Source organism: Ranitomeya imitator, chromosome 6, assembly GCF_032444005.1.
Source record: "Ranitomeya imitator isolate aRanImi1 chromosome 6, aRanImi1.pri, whole genome shotgun sequence".
Taxonomy (NCBI): domain Eukaryota; kingdom Metazoa; phylum Chordata; class Amphibia; order Anura; family Dendrobatidae; genus Ranitomeya; species Ranitomeya imitator.
This window is the reverse complement of record NC_091287.1, coordinates 179,219,965-179,236,177: the sequence shown is the minus strand read 5'-3', so window position 1 is coordinate 179,236,177 and position 16,213 is coordinate 179,219,965. Positions and strand designations below refer to the sequence as shown.

At 44.6% G+C, this 16,213-nt stretch overlaps 1 protein-coding gene across 1 annotated transcript in view; it reads right to left on the bottom strand.

Annotated features, from left to right (window-relative positions):
- Positions 1 to 100, bottom strand: part of FIGNL1 (fidgetin like 1) — a 32,976-nt gene extending 32,876 nt beyond the window's left edge. Inside the window, exon 1 of the mRNA XM_069730346.1 lies at positions 6 to 100. The gene's annotated coding sequence lies outside the window, so the exon portion shown is untranslated. The remainder of the gene's footprint in view (positions 1 to 5) is intronic.
- Positions 101 to 16,213: the final 16,113 nt, after the last annotated feature.

The window sequence follows — 16,213 nt, the reverse complement described above, 5'->3', positions numbered from 1 at the left end:
ATCACCTCTATGGCACAATGTCGCGTGGCGGTCCCAGCCGGCAATCAGGAGTTAATGAGAGTGTGGAGGAGACACAGGAAACCCGCCTGGTAAACTACTGCACTCACATCAAGAAAATCACAGTGTGACTCACATGGTGGAAGTGTCCGCGAGTACGGTGTGAACGGCCATTTTGATGGAGACTGCGTTATGATTGGTGGAATTGCCCGAGTAGAAAAAGTGTGACGTCCGCCTTCTCATTCCCGCGCTTTCTGAGGGGCTCAATGACTGTAGTGTATGGGGAGAATGTGGGGACAGTTGAGAGCTATTGTAATGCCTGGCTGAGTACTGAGAGTGTGGGAAATAGAAAAAGGCTTCCCATGGCTGACAGTCTGCGCCATGCACAAACACGAAACACCTCACCCTCACTTCTCGGACAGCTGGGCTCAGTCATATCTGTTCTTATGTCTGAGGAGAAACCTTGTGACTGAGGCAGTGGGGCTCTGGCCCGGTATGGCTGTCCTCACAGTAGTGTGCCATTGTCCCTTACGGACTGATAGCTCAGCCTGTGCCCTCGCCCCTACAGCCACACACCCTGCTCCCCCAATACCTGCACCTGTCAGGCGCTGATAGCAATGTCCATGGCTGAAGATGAGCCGCCATTTTACTAGAATACACTACGCACTATGCGGATACTCAGCAGAACCATATGAAATTGCCCAAACTGGATAAGGTGCAGGAAGGAGTGTGCAAATGTGGGAATAGAAAGTTCTATACATTTGCCATAAAGAGTACACTGTGTGCTTCAGGTGTGTAAAAGCAATATACTACTTTGTAACGCATTAGCGCTGGAGGTATAGCCACTGACAATTCCACACAAACCGCATTTGCAGTACGTCGAGGGTTCTGCCTGGAAATCCTAAACATGGGATTCAGGGGACCCCCATTGCGGCCTCTATGGCAATGACATGAACGGCGATCAAGTGAACCTCTTTTTTTTTTTTCCTGAAAGTGTTCATTATTTTAGATGGTAGAAAACAAATGGGTAAGCATGGAAATAATGTGCGCTGCCGAATAACTGAAAGTCCGGACGTATTCTCATAAAGAAGTACGGTTTATTCTATACGTTTAGAAGTTCTGTGACTTCTCATACTCTGTTCTATGGGAGCTGCATTCAGCAATCTTCAGTACAGACGCCGAGGTGCTGATATTGTTCTCCATACAGGGGTACACATGATAAAATCAAAATTGGTGTTCTTACTATTGTGCTACCTAAAGCAGGCTACATTTCATCTTTTCATTCTTTGGTGCAAATATTGTCCTCCATACAGGGGTACACATCATAAAATATAAATTTGTTCTGTTACTAACGTTCTCCAAAAATTTGGCCACATCTGAGGTTGCAATTCTTTTGTGCCCAGATTCTGCTGTTTTCAAGGCTCATCCACAGTAAAAAAAAATCTATTTTTTCTATTACTACCGTGCTACATAAAGCAGGCCACATTTTATCTTTTAAATATTTTGGGCTGGAATTGTGCTCCAACCAGGAGTCCACATTTCACAATCTATCTCCGAGAGCTGCTACTGTGCAGGCATGGGGGTGGCGCCATCTTGGAGGAAGATTTTTTTTTCTTCTCCAGTAAGATGACGCCACCAGCGCATGCGCAGTAGCAGCTATTGGATCACAGCTATATACACCGAGAGCTGCTTCGGTGCAGGCGTGGCGGGTGCCATTTGCAAATTGATTTGTTTTCTAGCTGAATAACATCAAGCCCCCCACAGCCACCAGAGTCACCCAGTGCCCATCAGCGAGATGTTTGCTCATCAAGGTGTCAGTGTTGGCACTCTGGCAGACATAGAATTTTTCAGGGACGAGGGATGTTGTCTGCGACATGCTGGTGTAGCGCAGGCACATCTTTCTTAGAGCAGTAATGGTGACTGGGCAACTGGTACTGGGGAACTGCGATGGCCATCAGCTTTCGAAAACCATCGGTATCCACAAGGCGGAAAGGCTGCATTTCCATGGCCAACAGATTGGAGTCACGCAGAACCACATGCAGTGATCTTTGGAGCGAAGAGTTCTCAGCTGGCCCCTATCGTCCAGACAATGACACGATTGTGTAACAATCAACCAAGGAGTTCGCAGCCTGTTAACAATTAATTCTTGGAAAACTAATAGTGAGCTTACGACATATCCACTTCCGGATTACAACGCATGGAATATGTGTATATCCTGCTGTATGATCATTGCTAACTCCATGATAACCCCACACTCCTCGATGGCACCACTAATCCTGTTTTTTAAAAAATAAATACAGGTTCATTGGACACCATTCTTCTTTGGAGGTTCACACCATCGGGGTCTTCCATCCCCTCTCTCTCAGAGTCATATACCGTCCCCCAGGCTTACCCATCCACTTCCTTGACCACTTTTCTGCCTTGCTGCCACACGTCCTCAGAATTGCCAACCCTTGTCCTGGTAGACTTCAACAGCCCCATCTCCCCAATTGCATCCCAACTTCTATACCCACTTCTCATGGCCTGTGAGGACTGCAGTACCGATCATCTCACAGGGCATCTATGACTACAGTCACCAGGTACAGTATATATTTATATATATTTATACAGTGGGTATGGAACATATGCATACCCCTTTAAAGTTTTCACTCTTTGTTTCATTACAGCCATTTGGTAAATTCTAAAAAGTTCTTTGTTTCACATTAATGTACACTCTGCACCCCATCTTGACTGAAAAAAACAGAAATGTACTAATTTTTGCAAATTTAATAAAAAAGAAAAATTGAAATATCACATGGTCATAAGTATTCAGACCCTTTGCTCAGACACTCATATTTAACCCCTTAAGGTACCTTCACACATAACGATATTGTTAACGATATCGTTGCTATTTGTGACGTAGCAACGATATCGTTAATGAAATCGTTATGTGTGACAGCGACCAACGATCAGGCCCCTGCTGGGAGATCGTTGGTCGCTGAAGAAAGTCCAGAACTTTATTTCGTCGCTGGACTCCTGCTGACATCGCTGGATCGGCGTGTGTGACACCGATCCAGCGATGTCTTCACTGGTAACCAGGGTAAACATCGGGTAACTAAGCGCAGGGCCGTGCTTAGTAACCCGATGTTTACCCTGGTTACCATGCTAAAAGTAAAAAAAAACAAACACTAGATACTTACCTACAGCCGTCTGTCCTCCAGCGCTGTGCTCTGCTCTCCTCCTGTACTGGCTGTGAGCCGGAAAGCAGAGCGGTGACGTCACCGCTCTGCTTTCCGGCTCACAGCCAGTACAGGAGGAAAGCAGAGAAGCAGAGCGCAGCGCTGGAGGACAGACGGCTGTAGGTAAGTATGTAGTGTTTGTTTTTTTTTACTTTTAGCATGGTAACCAGGGTAAACATCGGGTTACTAAGCGCGGCCCTGCGCTTAGTTACTCGATGTTTACCCTGGTTACCGGCATCGTTGGTCGCTGGAGAGCGGTCTGGGTGACAGCTCTCCAGCGACCAAACAGCGACGCTGCAGCGATCCGGATCGTTGTTGGTATCGCTGCAGCGTCGCTTAGTGTGAAGGGGCCTTTAGTGACAGAGCCAATTTGGTACTTAATGACCAGGCCAATTTTTGCAATTCTGACCATAGTCACTTTATGAGGTTATAACTCTGGAACGCTTCAACGGATCCCGCTGATTCTGAGATTTTTTTTTCGTGACATATTGTACTTCATGTAAGTGGTAACATTTCTTCGATATTACTTGCGATTATTTATGAAAAAAACGGAAATATGGGGAAAATTTTTAAAATTTTGCAATTTTCAAACTTTGTATTTTTATGCCCTTAAATCAGAGAGATCTGTCACGAAAAATAGTTAATAAATAACATTTCCCACATGTCTACTTTACATCAGCACAATTTTGGAAACAAAATTTTTTTTTTTAGGGAGTTATAAGGGTTAAAAGTTGACCAGCAATTTCTCATTTTTACAACATTTTTTTTTTAGGGACCACATCACATTTGAAGTCATTTTGAGGGGTCTATATGATAGAAAATAATGAAGTGTGACACCATTCTAAAAACTACACCCCTCAAGGTTCTCAAAACCACATTCAAGAAGTTTATTAACCTTTTACGTGCTTCACAGGAACTGAAACAATGTGGAAGGAAAAAATGAACATTTAACTTTTTTTGCAAACATCTTAATTCAGAACCATTTTTTTTATTTTCACAAGTGTAAAAACAGAAATGTAACCATAAATTTTGTTATGCAATTTCTCCTGAATACGCCAATACCCCATATGTGAGGGTAAACCACTGTTTGGGCGCACCGCAGAGCTTGGAAGTGAAGGAGCGCCGTTTTACTTTTTCAATGTAGAATTGGCTGGAATTGAGATTGGACGCCATGTCGCGTTTGGAGAGCCCCTGATGTGCCTAAACAGTGGAAACCCCCCACAACTGACCCCATTTTGGAAACTAGACCCCTTAAGGAACTTATCTAGATGTGTGGTGAGCACTTTGAACCCCATGTGCTTCACAGAAGTTTATAATGTAGAGCCGTGAAAAAAAAAAATCACATTTTTTCTACAAAAATGATCTTTTTGCCCACAAATTTTTATTTTCACAAGGGTAACAGGAGAAATTAGACCACAAAAGTTGTTGTGCAATTTCTCCTGAGTACGCTGATACCCAATATGTGGGGGTAAACCACTGTTAGGGCGCACCGCAGAGCTTGGAAGAGAAGGAGTGCCGTTTTACTTTTTCAATGTAGAATTGGCTGGAATTGAGATTGGACACCGTGTCGCGTTTGGAGAGCCCCTGATGTGCCTAAACAGTGGAAACCCCCACAAGTGACACCATTTTGGAAACTAGACCCCTTAAGGAACTTATCTAGATGTGTGGTGAGCACTTTGAACCCCCATGTGCTTCACAGAAGTTTATAACGTAGAGCCGTGAAAAAAAAAAATTGCATTTTTTCTACAAAAATGATCTTTTTGCCCACAAATTTTTATTTTCACAAGGGTAACAGGAGAAATTAGACCACTAAAGTTGTTGTGCAATTTCTCCTGAGTACGTTGATATCCAATATGTGGGGGTAAACCACTGTTTGGGCGCACCGCAGAGCTTGGAAGAGAAAGAGTGCCGTTTTACTTTTTCAATGTAGAATTGGCTGGAATTGAGATCGGACGCCATGTCGCGTTTGGAGAGCCCCTAATGTGCCTAAACAATAGAAATTCCCCACAAGTGACCCCATTTTTGAAACTAGACCCCCCATGGAACTTATCTAGATGTGTGGTGAGAACTTTGAATGCCCAAGTGCTTCACAGAAGTTTATAATGCAGAGTCGTGAAAATAAAAAATATTTTTTTTTCCACAAAAATGATTTTTTAGCCCCCAAGTTTTTATTTTCACAAAGGTAACAAGAGAAATTGGACCCCAAAAGTTGTTGTCCAATTTGTCCTGAGTATGCTGGTACCCCATATGTGGGGGTAAACCACTGTTTGGGCGCACGGCAGAGCTCGGAAGGAAGGAGCGCCGTTTTGGAATGCAGACTTTGATAGAATGGTCTGCGGGCATTATGTTGCGTTTGCAGAGCCCCTGATGTACCTAACCAGTAGAAACCCTCCACAAGTGACCCCATTTTGGAAACTAGACCCCCCAAGGAACTTATCTAGATGTGTGGTGAGAACTTTGAATGCCCAAGTGCTTCACAGAAGTTTAGAATGCAGAGTCGTGAAAATAAAAAATATGTTTTTTTTCCACAAAAAAGATATTGTAGCCCCCAAGTTTTTATTTTCACAAGGGTAACAGGAGAAATTGGACTGCAATAGTTGTTGTCCAATTTATCCCGAGTACGCTGATGTGCCATATGTGGGGGTAAACCACTGTTTGGGCGCACGGCAGAGCTCGGAAGGGAAGGAGCGCCGTTTTGGAATGCAGACTTTGCTAGAATGGTCTGTGGGCATTAGGTTGCGTTTGCAGAGCCCCTGATGTACCTAAACTGTAGTAAGCCCCCACAAGTGACCCCATTTTGGAAACTAGACCCCCCAAGGAACTTACCTAGATGTGTGGTGAGAACTTTGAATGCCCAAGTGCTTCACAGAAGTTTAGAATGCAGAGTCGTGAAAATAAAAAATATTTTTTTTTTTACACAAAAAAGATATTGTAGCCCCCAAGTTTTTATTTTCACAAGGGTAACAGGAGAAATTGGACCACTAAAGTTGTTGTCCAATTTATCCTGAGTATGCTGATGCCCCAATTGTGGGGGTAAACCACTGTTTGGGCGCACAACAGAGCTCAGAAGGGAAGGAGCGCCGTTTTGGAATGCAGACTTTGCTAGAATGGTCTGTGGGCGTTATGTTGCGTTTGCAGAGCCCCTGATGTACCTAAACAGTAGTAACCCCCCACAAGTGACCCCGTTTTGGAAACTAGACCCCCCAAGGAACTTATCTAGATGTGTGGTGAGAACTTTGAATGCCCAAGTGCTTCACAGAAGTTTATAATGCAGAGTCATAAAAAAATATATATATATATTTTTCCACAAAAAAGATTTTGTAGCCCCCAAGTTTTTATTTTCACAAGGGTAACAAGAGAAATTGGACCCCAGAAGTTGTTGTCCAATTTATCCCGAGTACGCTGATGCCCCATATGTGGGGGTAACCCACTGTTTGGGCGCACGGCAGAGCTCAGAAGGGAGGGAGCACCATTTGACTTTTTGAGCGCAAAATTGGCTGTCGTGTTTGGAGACCCCCTGATGTACCTAAACAGTGGAAACCCCCCAATTCTAGCTCCAACCCTAACCCCAACACACCCCTAACCCTAATCCTAACCTGATCCATAATCCTAATCACTAACCCTAACCATAATCACAACCCTTACCCCAAAACAACCCTAATGTCAACTTTAACCATAACCCTAATCAAAACCCTAAATCCAACACACCCCTAATCCTAATCTCAACCCTAACCTCAAACCTAACCCTAATCCCAATACACCCCTAATCACAACCCTAACCTTAACCCTAATTCCAAACCTAACCCTAATCCCAAGCGTAACACTAATGCCAACCCTAACCCTAATACCAACCCTAATCCAAACCCTAACCCTAATCCCAACTCTAACCCTAACTTTAGCCCCAACCCTAGCCCTAACTTTAGCCCCAACCCTAAGCCTAGCCCTAAGGCTACTTTCACACTTGCATCGTTTGGCATCCGTCGCAATCCGTCGTTTTGGACAAGAAACGGATCCTGCAAATGTGCACGCAGGATGCGTTTTTTGCCCGTAGACTTGTATTGCCGACGGATCGTGACGGATGGCCACACGTCGCGTCCGTCGTGCACTGGATCAGTTGTGTTTTGGCGGTCCATCGGCACAAAAAACCGTTCAATGAAACTTTTTTTGTACGTCGCATCCGCCATTTCTGACCACGCATGCGTGGCCGTAACTCCGCCCCCTCCTCACCAGGACATAGATTGGGCAGCGGATGCGTTGAAAAACTACAGCCGCTGCCCACGTTGTGCACAATTTTCACAACGTGCGTCGGTATGTCGGGCCGACGCATTGCGACGGCCCCGTACCGACGTAAGTGTGAAAGAAGCCTAACCCTAAATTTAGCCCCAACCCTAACCCTAAATTTAGCCCCAACCCTAAATTTAGCCCCAACCCTAGCCCCAACCCTAGTCCTAACCCTAAAGCTTGGCCCTAACCCCAGCCCTAGCCCAAACCCTAATTTTAGCCCCAACTGCTGTTCTCCTGCCGGCCAGCAGATGGAGACAGATGGCGGGCGCACTGCTCATGCGCCCGCCATTTTGTTTTGCCGGCGGCCAGGAGAAGCAGCAGGAGGATCCAGGGACACAGGTGAGTATGATAGGGTCCCCGAATCCCCCTATTTCTCTGTCCTCTCATGTGCGATCACATCAGAGGACAGAGAATTACACTTTACTTTTTTTTTGCGATCGCCGGTAAACAGTTAATTACCGGCGATCGCAAAACAGGGGTCGGTAAAACCGACCCCAATCATGCTCTTTGGGGTCTCGGCTACCCCCGGTAGCCGAGACCCCAAAGACTGTCGCGGGGCTGGCCGGCGGGCGCACTGCGCATGCGCCCGCCCTTTTCAAGATGGCGGCGCCCACCGGGAGCCACGAGGAGCATCGGGGGAGATAGGTAAGTATTGGGGGGCTACCTGGGACCCCTTTTCTCTGTCCTCCGATGTGCGATCACATCGGAGGACAGAGAAATTTAAAAAAAAACTTGTTTTTTTTGCGATCGCCGGTAAACGGTTAATTACCGGCGATCACAAATGCGGGGTCGGTAAAAAAAACCCCGAATCATGTTCTCTGGGGTCTCGGCTACCCCCGGCAGCCGAGATCCCGGAGCAAATCCAACTCTGGGGGGGTGCTATTCACTTTTTCCACAGCGCCGTTAATTAACGGCACTGTGCTTTAAGTACCCTTTGCGGCCGCCGTTAAAAGGCGTATCGGCGGTCGCTAAGGGGTTAAGTCACATGCTGTCCATTTCCTTGTGATCCTCCTTGAGATGGTTCTTCTCCAGCTGTGTTTAATTAAACTGATAGGACTTGATTTAGAAAGGCAAACGCCTGTCTATATGAGACTTCACAGTGCATGTGGAATGCCCGTCAGGGTCGTGGGGTACTCGGTACCGGGTCCGGTACTTAAAGGGATGTGTCACGGCGGCGACCCGGCCCGTGGCGCCCATGTAAAAGGGAAATTGATTAAAGTTTATGTTTGTGATGCCACCTGTGGTATTCGGTCAGTAGGGACCGACACTGCTTAACCCCTTTCTGACATATGACGTACTATCCCGTCGAGGTGGGGTGGGCCCGTATGACCACCGACAGGATAGTACGTCATACGCGATCGGCCGCGCTCTCGGGAGCGCGGCCGGGTGTCAGCTGCCTATCGCAGCTGACATCCGGCACTATGTGCCAGGAGCGGTTACAGACCGCCCCCGGCACATTAACCCCGGCACACCGCGATCAAACATGATCGCGGTGTGTCGGCAGTATAGGGAAGCATCGCGCAGGTAGGGGGCTCCCTGCGTGCTTCCCTGAGACCCCCACAGCAACGCGATGTGATCGCGTTGCTGCGAGGGTCTCTTACCTCTCCTCCCTGCTGCAGGCTCGGATCCAAGATGGCTGCGGCATCCGGGTTCTGTAGGGAGGGAGGTGGCTTACCAAGTGCCTGCTCAGAGCAGGCGCTTGGTAAGCCTGCAGCGCTGTAAGTCAGATCGCTGATCTGACAGAGTGCTGTGCAAACTGTCAGATCAGCGATCTGTGATTCCCCCCCCCCCGGGACAAAGTAAAAAAAAAAATTTCCACATGTGTAAAAAAAAAAAAAAAATCTTAATTAACCCCTTTACCCCCAAGGGTGGTTTGCACGTTAATGACCAGGCCAATTTTTACAATTCTGACCACTGTCCCTTTATGAGGTTATAACTCCGAAACGCTTCAACGGATCCTGGTGATTCTGACATTGTTTTCTCGTGACATATTGTACTTCATGATAGTGGTAAAATTTCTTTGATAGTACCTGCGTTTATTTGTGAAAAAAACGGAAATTTGGCGAAAATTTTGAAAATTTCGCAATTTTCAAACTTTGAATTTTTATGCAATTAAATCACAGAGATATGTCACACAAAATACTTAATAAGTAACATTTCCCACATGTCTCCTTTACATCAGCATAATTTTGGAACCAATTTTTTTTTTTGTTAGGGAGTTATAAGGGTTAAAAGTTGACCAGCAATTTCTCATTTTTACAACACCATTTGTTTTTAGGGACCACGTCTCATTTGAAGTCATTTTGAGGGGTCTATATGATAGAAAATGCCCAAGTGTGACACCATTCTAAAAACTGCACCCCTCAAGGTGCTCAAAACCACATTCAAGAAGTTTATTAACCCTTCAGGTGTTTAATAGGAATTTTTGGAATGTTTAAATAAAAATGAACATTTAACTTTTTTACACAAAAAATTTACTTCAGCTCCAATTTGTTTTATTTTACCAAGGGTAACAGGAGAAATTGGACCCAAAAAGTTGTTGTCCAATTTGTCCTGAGTACGCTGATACCCCATATGTGGCAGTAAACCACTGTTTGGGCGCATGGGAGAGCTCGGAAGGGAAGGAGCGCTATTTGACTTTTCAATGCAAAATTGACAGGAATTGAGATGGGACGCCATGTTGCGTTTGGAGAGCCACTGATGTGCCTAAACATTGAAACCCCCCACAAGTGACACCATTTTGGAAAGTAGACCCCCTAAGGAACTTATCTGGATGTGTGGTGAGCACTTTGACCCACCAAGTGCTTCACAGAAGTTTATAATGCAGAACCGTAAAAATAAAAAATCATATTTTTTCACAAAAATTATATTTTAACCCCTAATTTTTTATTTTTCCAAGGGTAAGAGAAGAAATTGGACCTCAAAAGTTCTTGTCCAATTTGTCCTGAGTACGCTGATACCCCATATGTGGCAGTAAACCACTGTTTGGGCGCATGGGAGAGCTCGGAAGGGAAGGAGCGCAGTTTGACTTTTCAATGCAAAATTGACAGAAATTGAGATGGGACGCCATGTTGCGTTTGGAGAGCCACTGATGTGCCTAAACATTGAAACCCCCCACAAGTGACACCATTTTGGAAAGTAGACCCCCTAAGGAACTTATCTAGAGGTGTGGTGAGCACTTTGACCCACCAAGTGCTTCACAGAAGTTTATAATGCAGAACCGTAAAAATAAAAAATCATATTTTTTCACAAAAATTATATTTTTGCCCCCAATTTTTTATTTTTCCAAGGGTAAGAGAAGAAATTGGACCTCAAAAGTTGTTGTCCAATTTGTCCCGAGTACGCTGATACCCCATATGTGGCAGTAAACCACTGTTTGGGCGCATGGGAGAGCTCGGAAGGGAAGGAGCGCCGTTTGACTTTTCAATGCAAAATTGACAGGAATTGAGATGGGACGCCATGTTGCGTTTGGAGAGCCACTGATGTGCCTAAACATTGAAACCCCCCACAAGTGACACCATTTTGGAAAGTAGACCCCCTAAGGAACTTATCTGGATGTGTGGTGAGCACTTTGACCCACCAAGGGCTTCACAGAAGTTTATAATGCAGAGCCATAAAAATAAAACAAAATTTTTTTCCCACAAAAATTATTTTTTAGCCCCCAGTTTTGTATTTTCCCTAGGGTAACAGGAGAAATTGGACCCCAAAAGTTGTTGTCCAATTTGTCCTGAGTACGCTGATACCCCATATGTGGGGGGGAACCACCGTTTGGGCGCATGGGAGGGTTCGGAAGGGAAGGAGCGCCATTTGGAATGCAGACTTAGATGGAATGGTCTGCAGGCGTCACATTGCGTTTGCAGAGCCCCTAATGTACCTAAACAGTAGAAACCCCCCACAAGTGACACCATTTTGGAAAGTAGACCCCCTAAGGAACTCATCTTGATGTGTTGTGAGAGCTTTGAACCCCCAAGTATTTCACTACAGTTTATAACGCAGAGCCGTGAAAATAAAAAATATTTTTTTTTCCACAAAAATTATATTTTAGCCCCCAGTTTTGTATTTTTCCAAGGTTAGCAGGAGAAATTGGACCCTAAATGTTGTTGTCCAATTTGTCCTGAGTACGCTGATACCCGATATGTGGGGGGGAACCACCGTTTGGGCGCATGGGAGGGCTCGGAAGGGAAGGAGCATCATTTGGAATGCAGACTTAGATGGATTGGTCTGCAGGCGTCACATTGCGTTTGCAGAGCCCCTAATGTACCTAAACAGTAGAAACCCCCCACAAGTGACCCCATATTGGAAACTAGACCCCTCAATGAACTTATCTAGATGTGTTGTGAGAACTTTGAACCCCCAAGTGTTTCACTACAGTTTATAACGCAGAGCCGTGAAAATAAAAAATCTTTTTGTTTTCCCACAAAAATTATTTTTTAGCCCCCAGTTTTGTATTTTCCCAAGGGTAACAGGAGAAATTGGTCCACAAAAGTTGTTGTCCAATTTGTCCTGAGTACGCTGATACCCCATATGTTGGGGTAAACCCCTGTTTGGGCACACAGGAGAGCTCGGAAGGGAAGGAGCACTGTTTTACTTTTTCAACGCAGAATTGGCTGGAATTGAGATCGGACGCCATGTCGTGTTTGGAGAGCCCCTGATGTGCCGAAACAGTGGAAACCCCCCAATTATAACTGAAACCCTAATCTAAACACACCCCTAACCCTAATTCCAACGGTAACCCTAACCACACCTCTAACCCTGACACACCCCTAACCCTAATCCCAACCCTATTCCCAACTGTAAATGTAATCTAAACCCTAACCCTAACTTTAGCCCCAACCCTAACTGTAGCCCCAACCCTAACCCTAACCCTAGCCCTAACCCTAACCCTAACCCTAACCCTAGCCCTAACCCTAGCCCTAACCCTAGCCCTAACCCTAGCCCTAACCCTAGCCCTAGCCCTAACCCTAGCCCTAACCCTAGCCCTAACCCTAACCCTAGCCCTAACCCTAGCCCTAATGGGAAAATGGAAATAAATACATTTTTTTTTATTTTTCCCTAACTAAGGGGGTGATGAAGGGGGGTTTGATTTACTTTTATAGCGAGTTTTTTAGCGGATTTTTATGATTGGCAGCCGTCACACACTGAAAGACCCTTTTTATTGCAAAAAATATTTTTTGCAATACCACATTTTGAGAGCTATAATTTTTCCATATTTTGGTCCACAGAGTCATGTGAGGTCTTGTTTTTTGCGGGACGAGTTGACGTTTTTATTGAAAACATTTTTGGGCACGTGACATTTTTTTATCGCTTTTTATTCCGATTTTTGTGAGGAAGAATGACCAAAAGCCAGCTATTCATGAATTTCTATTGGGGGAGGCGTTTATACTGTTCCGCGTTTGGTAAAATTGATAAATCAGTTTTATTCTTCGGGTCAGTACGATTACAGCGATACCTCATTTATATCATTTTTTTATGGTTTGGTGCTTTTATACGATAAAAACTATTTTACAGAAAAAATAATTATTTTTGCATCGCTTTATTCTCAGGACTATAACTTTTTTATTTTTTTGCTGATGATGCTGTATGGCGGCTCTTTTTTTGCGGGACAATATGACGCTTTCAGCGGTACCATGGTTATTTATATCTGTCCTTTTGATCGCGTGTTATTCCACTTTTTGTTCGGCGGTATGATAATAAAGCGTTGTTTTTAGCCTCTTTTTTTTTTTTTTCTTACGGTGTTTACTGAAGGGGTTAACTAGTGGGACAGTTTTATAGGTCGGGTCGTTACGGACGCGGCGATACTAAATATGTGTACTTTTATTGTTTTTTTTTTTTTATTTAGATGAAGAAATGTATTTATGGGAATAATATTTTTTTTTTTTTTTCATTATTTTGGAATATTTTTTTTTATTTTTTTTACACATTTGGAAAATTTTTTTTTAACTTTTTTACTTTGTCCCAGGGGGGGACATCACAGATCAGTGATCTGACAGTTTGCACAGCACTCTGTCAGATCACTGATATGACATGCAGCGCTGCAGCCTTCACAGTGCCTGCTCTAAGCAGGCTCTCTGAAGCCACCTCCCTCCCTGCAGGACCCGGATCCGCGGCCATCTTGGATCCGGGGCTCGAGCAGGGAGGGAGGTGAGGAGACCCTCGCAGCAACGCGATCACATCGCGTTGCTGCGGGGGGCTCAGGGAAGCCCGCAGGGAGCCCCCTCCCTGCGCGGTGCTTCCCTGCACCGCCGGCACATCGCGATCATCTTTGATCGCGGTGTGCCAGGGGTTAATGTGCCGGGGCGGTCCGTGACCGCTCCTGGCACATAGTGCCGGATGTCAGCTGCGATAAGCAGCTGACACCCGGCCGCGATCGGCCGCGCTCCCCCCGTGAGCGCGGCCGATCGGCTATGACGTACTATCCCGTCCAGGGTCAGATAAGCCCAGGGCACCTCGACGGGATAGTACGTCTAAGGTCACAGAGGGGTTAAAGAAAAAAAAAATATTACCGGCATTCCCATAAATACATTTCTTTATCTAAATTAAAAAAAACAAACAATAAAAGTACACATATTTAGTATTGCCGCGTCCGTAACGACCCAACCTATAAAACTGTCCCACTAGTTAACCCCTTCAGTAAACACCGTAAGAAAAAAAAACGAAAAAAAACGCTTTATTATCATACCGCCGAACAAAAAGTGGAATAACACGCGATCAAAAAGACAGATCTAAATAACCGCTGAAAACGTCATCTTGTCCCGCAAAAAACGAGCCGCCATACAGCATTATCAGCAAAAAAATAAAAAAGTTATAGTCCTGAGAATAAAGCGATGCCAAAGTAATTATTTTTTCTATAAAATAGTTTTTATCGTATAAAAGCGCCAAAACATAAAAAAAGATATAAATGAGATATCGCTGTAATCGTACTGACCCGAAGAATAAAACTGCTTTATCAATTTTACCAAACGCGAAACGGTATAAATTCCTCCCCCAAAAGAAATTCATGAATAGCTGGTTTTTGGTCATTCTGCCTCACAAAAATCGGAATAAAAAGCGATCAAAAAATGTCACATGCCCGAAAATGTTACCAATAAAAAACGTCAACTCGTCCCGCAAAAACAAGACCTCACATGACTCTGTGGACTAAAATATGGAAAAATTATAGCTCTCAAAATGTGGTAACGCAAAAAATATTTTTTGCAATAAAAAGCGTCTTTCAGTGTGTGACGGCTGCCAATCATAAAAATCCGCTAAATAACCCGCTATAAAAGTAAATCAAACCCCCCTTCATCACCCTCTTAGTTAGGGAAAAATTAAAAAAATGTATTTATTTCCATTTTCCCATTAAGGCTAGGGTTAGGGCTAGAGTTAGGGTTAGGGCTAGGGTTAAGGCTACAGTTAGGGTTGGGGCTAAAGTTAGGGTTAGGATCTGGATTACATTTACGGTTGGGAATAGGGTTGGGATTAGGGTTAGGGGTGTGTCAGGGTTAGAGGTGTGGTTAGGGTTACCATTGGGATTAGGGTTAGGGATGTGTTTGGATTAGGGTTTCAGTTATAATTGCGTGGTTTCCACTGTTAAGGCACATCAGGGGCTCTCCAAACGCGTCATGGCGTCCGATCTCAATTCCAGCCAATTCTGCGCTGAAAAAGTTAAACAGTGCTCCTTCCCTTCCGAGCTCTCCCGTGTGCCCAAACAGGGGTTTACCCCAACATATGGGGTATCAGCGTACTCAGGACAAATTGGACAACAACGTTTGGGGTCCAATTTCTCCTGTTACCCTTGGGAAAATACAAAACTGGGGGCTAAAAAATAATTTTTGTGGGAATAAAAAAAGATTTTTTAATATTCACGGCTCTGCGTTATAAACTGTAGTGAAACACTTGGGGGTTCAAAGTTCTCACAACACATCTAGATAAGTTCCTTGGCGGGTCTAGTTTCCAATATGGGGTCACTTGTGGGGGGGTTTCTACTGTTTAGGTACATCAGGGGCTCTGCAAATGCAACGTGACGCCTGCAGACCAATCCATCTAAGTCTGCATTCCAAACGGCACTCCTTCCCTTCCGAGGTCTGCCATGCACCCAAACGGTTGTTCCTCCCTACATATGGAGCATCAGCGTACTCAGGACAAATTTGACAACAACGTTTGGGGTCCTTTTTCTCCTGTTACCCTTGGGAATATACAAAACTGGGGGCTAAAAAATAATTTTTGTGGGAAAAAAAAGATTTTTTATTTTCACGGCTCTGCGTTATAAACTATAGTGAAACACTTGGGGGTTCAAAGTTCTCCCAACACATCTAGATAAGTTCCTTGGGGGGGTCTAGTTTCCAATATGGGGTCACTTGTGGGGGGTTTCCACTGTTTAGGTACATTAGGGGCTCTGCAAATGCAATGTGACGCCTGCAGACCATTCCATCTAAGTCTGCATTCCAAATGGTGCTCCTTCCCTTCCGAGCCCTCCCATGCACCCAAACAGTGGTTCCCCCCCACATATGGGGTATCAGCGTACTCAGGACAAATTGGACAACAACATTTAGGGTCCAATTTCTCCTTTTACCCTTGGGAAAATACAAAACTGCGGGCTAAAAAATAATTTTTGGGGGAAATTTTTTTTCTTTTATTTTCTTGGCTCTGCGTTATAAACTGTAGTGAAACACTTGGGGGTTCCAAGTTCTCACAACACATCTAGATAAGTTCCTTGGGGGATCTAGTTTCCATTA